Raw genomic sequence first — 7,256 nt, forward strand, 5'->3', positions numbered from 1 at the left:
AAATGATTTAATTATCTTAATTGGTTCTTCCAAGCGCATAATCCAAAATGCAGGTCTTTTAGAGAAATTTAGGATTTGTAAAATAAGTAAATTCATTTGGCCCTACCTTCAAATGTTCACTCCAAAACTTCACCTTTTGACTATTAAAAAAAAAGGCAAATGTAAATGAGATTGTGAAAATATATTTCACGCGAGTACCAAATAAGAATCAATTCTGAAACTCTAAAACTTCCAGAAACTTCATGTTCGACTAAAAACAAGAGTATAAAATAAATAATCATCCAAAAATTTCGTTTCAATAGGGAAATTTTCTACGTCACAAATTGAGCTCTAACTTCTGTCTTTTTTTTACAAATAATTATAAATTAAGATTAATCAAATAATTATCACCACAATTTTTTTTTTCGTTCTTAAGCATAATACGATCCATCTTACGCAAAAGTCTTTAAAAACAGTGAAATGAGTGAAGGGGTTTGATTCATTTTCGGAACAGTACCAGAAAACAAAGTCGGCTATTGAAGACAAATGACAAAAAATTCAACTTGAATACATAATTTTCTAGTAGAAGGATAGAACGGCCCACCGGAAAGCAAGTTGACGAGTCACCTTCAAGGTATTTACAATCACATAACCCCAGCGAAGCAAAACCACACTTTTGCCATTAAAAACATGAACTCCGCACACAGAGAAACGAAAAGGAGACAAAAGTTATCTCAGAGCTATGTAGATTCCTATCATATTTTTATCAGCTGATAACATATTAGAACCATGAAAATATGCCGAAAGTCTAAGCAAACCTCTATGAGAGAGTAATATTCTTTGCCTATCAAGATCCTTGTCTGGAAAAACTAGAAAGATATAAAAGATGATTCAAAAGTCTCCCAGAAGTTCAGAACTACACAAGCTCGTTACATGTACATAAACAGTGTATAGAGCTACATAAAAAGTGCACCAATTTCTGAAAAGGTTAACAAGGAACTGACACAGCCACCAGAAATATCTTCTTCAATCAGCACCCATACAAACACTAGCAAAAACATGAAAAAGATACATTATTTAAAGTGTGAATGTAATAAGAATCCATATAAAGAAGGTGCAAAAACTAGTAAAATTACCAGGTTACAGTTGGGTATGAACACAATCTCCAATGAAAATGAACTTTAGCACCAGGGTAGAAGTGGTTGGACCAGCTTTCATAAGAGAGCATCAAGAAACAAAGCTTACAAAAGAGAGCTCAAATGGAATCAGCCTAACCACTAGTGCCAATAGATCATCTATGAACCAACTTTCAACATAGTGGAATAGGCAAAGCTAATAAAAAGACAGCCCAACATGGATCAAGCCCAAGGACTCGGAGTAGAGACATCATGAACCACTTTCGGCAAAGAGGATAAGCTACGAGAATAGAAGACAGCTCAACAAGGATCAAACCTAAAAGCTGAAAGCATACAGATAAGCTATATCTATTTTCCTTCCCATTTTTCCTCTTTAAAAACCAGAAAGATGGAGAAGGGGAAAACATCTTTGCAGGTTAAGACGCAGAAGTGAGAACCACTTCAAAAGAAAAGAAAATAGAGGCATTGAGGTACAGGGAAGAAGAAATGATGAAACAATTCAGGTAGTCAATAACATAGAGACTAAATTGGAAACATATAGTTGGTATTCAACTGAAGATATAGAAAATCATGAAGGCTATAGAAAATCACGAAGGCCAAGTTGAATATCAGGCAGAGAGTGGGTACGGAGGTGATAAGATAAAAATCTATAGACAACCATATTAGGGATCTACAGCATATACATGTACCTAACTAGAAGATATAAATCAACTAAAAACAGGGAAAACATGAGTGAAGATCCCCTGAAGAGATACATTGAAGGCCTCAATTGCAATTTCGAACATTGTGGACTCCTCCATGCTGAATATGCTCAATTAAGCAGTCAATTCTCCAATCTTGTCTATACATCTTTCATTGATATCGGGCAGACAAAGCTTTTAACTTCAATGCTTTCACCCAGGAGAAATCCATGTCTGAGCAATCTTCAAATTTCCTAAACAGATATAATCGACTATACATATATATGGAGACAGGTTACCAACAACCCATTAAAGCACTTGCACTGCCACCACCGCCACCACTCATGACACACTTCCGAAAGGAATCCTAATAAGAAATCATCCCTGAATCAATTTTTATTCATCCTATACAGTCTACCACTAACCTACTTCAGAACTTATTCACAGGAGCACTAAATGATCCAAATCCTTCATTCATCAGTAACATCAAGATTAAGGATGCGACGCAGGGTTTTAGTTGCAGAGTCGGAGCTGTTATAAAGATCGCCAGGCAACGGGCTGTGCAACCTGGATGGAGAAGCAGGTGCAGCATTCAGGATGATACACAAATCATCTTCACAGGGAGAGGTAGCCAAGTCAAGGGACACAGTTCTGGTAGGCTGGAAGGAAAACTTCGGCATGGGTAAAGAGCGTGGAGGAGGGGAATTTGAATAGGCAGGTCCAGCCCAACGCTCAGAAAAACGAAAACCATCATTGGGTGACCTATCATTGTTTTCAAACATTCTATTAAATGGGATAGGGATTGCACAGCCTTTTGCATTTCTTTTGGAGCTTTTTTGGCTTCCATTGATGGTTGGTGACGGGGTTTTGGCCGAAAATGCAACAGGAATGGTGGAGTAGCAAGATTCCATAGGAGTTGGGAGTAACCCTGCTCCGCGATAAGAAGTCCCGGAATTAATCCCCTGAAAATGTCCAGCAGCGACATCTTCAAACGATACCAATTTTGTAGTGCTGTGGCCAGGGTTGCTATCATAATACTGACGGTGATTCTTCTGATGAGGAACGGCGACTAGAGTCTTCATGCAATCAATCCACCGAGTAACAATCCTCCGTTGTTATCTTGTCCACAACTATTAACTACAAAACTAGGTACTCCAAAAATATCAAACTTGTTGACAGCTCCAGAAATCAGCACACTAAAAATCGTATCTCAAGCAATCAGAAGTTTAAGATCTCGTCCAAAAACCGCCAAAACAGGAGACGACGAACACTTATCTCCCCTACACCCAACCTATACAGATAGCATATATTCTCATCTAACGAATCCACCAGAACCAATCTTCAGATCCAGACACATGCAAACAAAACCACAGCAAACGAAATGACAAACAAAACATTAAACTCGAACGAGAAAGTCAAGGCTTCTCACATAAAAACTTGTAACTGAAAAAAACATCGTACAGAAACTAACTTGATTTTCGCGTGAGAACAGATGAAATGGTGGAAATCGAAAAGGCGGTACAGAGTCGGATCAGTTTCACTCTAGAAATTCGCTTACCACACCGTAGTATTGGTATCAGAAATGTGGTTTTTGAGAGATGATTGGGAAGAAAGCTCAGATTCCTCGGCTTTGCACGGCGGAGCAATGGTTTCCTTTTTGCGGTTTCGCTATGAAATGCAGGGCGAGGGGGAGCACTGAATAGAGTTGTGGAGAGGACGAATTTACGAGATTACCCTGAACATGGAAGCTAATTACCGGCTTACGTCACCGACACTAAACCACTGACAAGACCATTTTGCCCTTCCACGACCAGATCACAAATCACATTTGAGTTCCACGCTCTTAAAACTTGTCGAGTCACAAATCTTGAAGTAAAAGCCAACAAGGAAAATATATAATTTTTATGAAAGGCTCAATTCATCGGAGATAAATATTTATGAGAAAATTAGGGGTAATTCCTGTTTTGGTTATTCTTAATTTAGTTTTTTTCTTTCATTGTCCTCGTTTAGTTCATTTTGTTTTAAAAAAATTAATATTCAATCTTTATTCTCATTTTACACGTGTTTTCTATTTTTATAAAACTTTTCTCTATTTTTTTTTAGAGATATGAGCATGTGGCATTGTTATATTTATTGATTTTGTCCAAAACATAAGGTTACGCAAGGTTTTCAGACTATATATCACATATTTTTTTATGACCCATCATGTATCCTTATAATAAATTTAACATTTTACTTTTTTGGCCATAATGTCGTCGGATGGTATCCATCGGGTTTTACAAATGTTCTTCACAGTTTAATCACGTAGTCACAACATATGAGTCTTATAGTAGATCCCTTCAACGTCACTTAGCACAGCTCTATATCGTTTCCTACCTTGGGATGTACAGGAAAATAAGCTTAATTTGAAAATAATACATGGAATAGACATAAGTTTTGATTCTTTTTTCAAATATACATAATGTTATTACATAGTAACCTCTGCAGAGGAGGAAAAACTTGTTTAGCTACTTATTGTAATTAAAATACAATACATTTAAAATAGAAAGAGAAATATTACAAATTTATTTGAAAGAAAATGAAGAAATTGAATGATGTCTTCGTCTTCATTCTGTCTTGATATATATTGAAGCCTTTATAGATTTGAAAACATGAACTTCAATCTTGAATTATTTCTTTACATTATTGCCTTTGTGGGCAACAACATTTTGTGGTAAGTGGTCCCGTCAAACCACTAGTTAGTGGTTCGTCTTTTTGTGGTTTTTGAGTTGTTCATCTTTTTTTAATAGATTAGTTGGATCACATGCTTTCTTTACCTTTGTCAGATGATCTTTTTCTTTTGTATGATTCTTTGGGAAAATGTGACTTGTATGGGGTCTTTCACCACTTGGGCTTGTTATTGCATTATGTTTCTGGTCAGAACTTGGTCAAAAACCTTTCTCAAACTCTGGATCTTTCTTGTTCGGGCACTATGGGCAGATGCTTACTGACCATCTCCCAACATGAGCCACGTTGCAGAATTTTCAACGAATTTCTTGCTCTCCCACAACTTGTTGTTCCACTGAATATTTTTTTTCTTTTCAAATGTATCTTTTGCAAAAAAATTTAACTTTTTTCATGTCATAGTATTTTAACAGAAAAAATCCATTTACAAAATTGTGATAAAGCTTATATGAAAATTTGACTTTTCTCCATGAGACAGACTCATAATCTTCATGCTCGTCGAGTGGAGATGTCATCTTCATTGAGTGATGAAATGAGAGGTGTTTCGTTTTCTGGTGGATCCTTGATGGACTTCAAAATGTTTATGTCTGGTCTCCTTAGCTTGATGAAATAAAAGGCTTCGTATTAGCTGTAGAACTCGTAAATTAGACTACGTATAAACCATGCATAATTCTAGTATTTTATATTTAAATGATTTTATTGCATGAGTATTTAAATACTTTTCCTTAAAGTTAATTATTTTATACAGTAGTTTAAATTTTTATCTTTTCAGTTAATTCAGTGAGGCCGGACTGGAGTTGGAGTTTTGAGATAGAATTTAAGATTTAAGAAATCATTCCCAGAGTTTATTTTAACTAGCTAATAAGTTGATTTAAGTTAAAAGGAGGTTTAAGGAATTATTTAAGTTACTTGAGGTAAGTAGGAAATAAGTTCATTTAGGTTCCATAATTTTTGGTGTTAATTCCTTAAATTATTTAAAGGATAGGTAAGGCTCTTAAGGTTTAAAAATTTACTAACTAAACAATATTTTCCTTCATTTTTATTTCAAATTTTCGGCCACCCCATAGTGAGACCATAATCCTTTGCCAACTCACCTTTGACCATTTCCTTGTCATCCCTTAGCATGATAATCTTTTCAATTATTAATCACCCTTAATTAATTAATATTAGATCAACATCTTAGCCTTGTATAGTATGTAGGATTCGGTCATATGATCCCTCCAACAATCATTTGATATCAATCAAATTCAAAATTCAAAAGAGAGGAGACTTGGTCTTGCCATCCCACTTATATTGCAACCCCTTCCCCTCACTCTCCTAACCACCATTTTCCCTCCCCATCAATGAAACTGAGAGCATTTCAGAGTAGAAAAACGTGAGCCTCATAGCTAATAACAAGAGGGAAAAATCGAGTAGCAAGCAAGAAAGAAAAACGCTCCGTCTCCTCCGCGTCGCGTCGTTGCGTTTCGTTCGTTTTCTTTTCAAAACGAAACCAGGCATGTTTATATTTTTATTGACTCTTCAATCAAGTCGTGTTATGATTTTTAAACATTACATGATCATGGTTTGATAGCCAAAACCGAAATTTTATCAAGCTCATTTCGAAAACTTATGCACAAAATTTTTCGGTTTCTCCTATGCCTTCACGGTTTGGTATGTTTTTGATGGTTCAGGATATGGCTCGATTTCCAGGGGCTCAAGGCTGCTTTTAAACATGAAATAGGGTGTGTTAGGGAGGTGCTGGTCTATCGGTTGTAGTCCCTTCGCCGCAAGCAAGACGAAATGGACAGCAACTCCCATAGTGCAGATTTTTGCATGATTCGATTCTTGTTTCCTTGCCTAAGGTGTGGTTTCTGATCTTGGCTGTCCTAGGGGCTGTAGCCATGGTTAGAATCCCTACTTGACATGTCTAAGACGTGACCAAGTCGCCCTTTTGAGGCTTGGTCCATGGTTGCATCGGTTTTTAAATCAAAGCACAAGAACAGCCCCTTCCCCCTTCGGCCTTCTCATTTTACAGCAAGTGTAACGTTCGGTTTTATGGAATGGTGTGGATCTTGGTTGGCCTATGGCCCTTAGCCACGGTTCATACCATACCTCTGGATGTCTAGATCGTGCCATGGTCAATCAAATGGCCACTGGAACGAGACAAGACAGCAAACGAAGCAAAACCCCACACGCATGCAAGGGTGCTCTCGGGTGGGACTTTCGGTTGGTTTCGGGTGTGGTGCGAATTGTGGCTGGCCTAGGGCCCTTAGCCATGGTTCAAATCATTCCTTAGGATGTTGGTAAGAGGTTTTGGTCGGTGGTTCAAGCCCCAATGGCCATTAGCCTCGCAAACGACGCAAGGAAAACCCAAGCACAGCTGCTGTATTTTGTGGACAGCAACTTGCTGCTTCGGTTCAGTGGCTCGTTCGAGTTCTTGGTTGGCTTTTAGCCTATGGCCTTGGACTGGACAGTGCCTCATCGAGTTAGGAAGGTCATTTTTTTGGTCGTTCGTGATTCGGATCATTTTAGAGGTCGTTAGAGAATTTACGGTGCGATGTGCCAAATTGACTCTCGAAAGAGAGTTTCATGTTTTGGCCTCCATTCACCAAAATTTCGACTTGCATCATTTTAGGAGCATTATTTCATCATTTTAAGAGTAATTTAATCATGACTAAATGATGGTTCGGTGTTGGTTCGGGTTGGCACGGAGTCATGATTAAATACGAAGTCGTTGGGCGTAATTGTCTCGTTT

At 37.5% G+C, this 7,256-nt stretch overlaps 1 long non-coding RNA gene across 1 annotated transcript; it reads right to left on the reverse strand.

Moving 5' to 3' along the window:
• Positions 1-524: 524 nt before the first annotated feature.
• LOC142544421 (uncharacterized) lies at positions 525-2,270 on the reverse strand. The gene is made up of 2 exons (XR_012820045.1): positions 1,116-2,270; positions 525-1,027 (listed from the first exon to the last, which is right to left on the reverse strand). It is a non-coding gene; the product is annotated as an uncharacterized LOC142544421 (long non-coding RNA).
• Positions 2,271-7,256: the final 4,986 nt, after the last annotated feature.

This window comes from Primulina tabacum, chromosome 1 (genome assembly GCF_025594145.1).
Source record: "Primulina tabacum isolate GXHZ01 chromosome 1, ASM2559414v2, whole genome shotgun sequence".
NCBI lineage: Eukaryota > Viridiplantae > Streptophyta > Magnoliopsida > Lamiales > Gesneriaceae > Primulina > Primulina tabacum.